This window comes from Octodon degus, unplaced genomic scaffold (genome assembly GCF_000260255.1).
Source record: "Octodon degus isolate 3935 unplaced genomic scaffold, OctDeg1.0 scaffold00130, whole genome shotgun sequence".
NCBI lineage: Eukaryota > Metazoa > Chordata > Mammalia > Rodentia > Octodontidae > Octodon > Octodon degus.
The window spans coordinates 3,621,892-3,622,608 of NW_004524706.1; the positions used below are offsets into that span (position 1 = coordinate 3,621,892).

The 717-nt window shown below is 51.7% G+C and overlaps 1 protein-coding gene across 3 annotated transcripts in view; it reads right to left on the reverse strand.

Moving 5' to 3' along the window:
* Positions 1–717, reverse strand: part of Clspn (claspin) — a 49,141-nt gene that overhangs the window by 23,316 nt on the left and 25,108 nt on the right. The gene's annotated exons all lie outside the window — the stretch shown is intronic.

The following is a 717-nucleotide window of genomic DNA, read 5'->3' on the forward strand; positions in this document are numbered from 1 at the left end:
GAGAGAGAGAGAGAGAGAGAGAGAGAGAGTGTGGTGTGTGTGTGTGGCCAGCTCTGCCCACCAGGGGGCGGGGCTGGCTGGCATGTGGTGCTGGGGAATTGAACCGCGGTCCCTGATGCTTTGCCAAGCTTGTTCTAAGTAGGTGCTTCAGACCACTGAGCCATCTCTCCAGCCCCAAAGGTGTTTATTGTTCTGTGAAAAAAAAAATAGACCAAGAGCTATTTGAATTCATGACCCTTCTCATTATCACATATAAGGTGGGAAAGTCAGGCTGGGGAGATAGCTTGGTGGCATAAGCACCTGTCTGGTACGTGCAAAGTCCCGCTACTGGCATGCAGTATCCCCAGTACTGCATTCCATGCCAGCCCAGAACACCAGGCATGCCATGCCTGCCCCAGAATCAGGCATGGTGGCACACACCTGTAATCCCAGCACTTGGGAGGCTGAGACAGGAGGACCACTGTAAGTCTGAACTGCGTAGGAGACCCTGTATCATTAAAACAAAAACAAAAATGAAAACAAAGGGAAAGTTGCTGGATTCCAAAAATGAAGTCTTGGGGCTGGTGAGATGGCTCAGTGGTCTAAAGCACCTACTTAGAACAAGCTTTAGCAAAGCCCAGGGACCACAATTCAATCCCCCAGTACCACATGTCAGCCAGCCCGCCCCCTGGTGGGCTGAGCTGGCCACACACACACACACACACACACACACACACA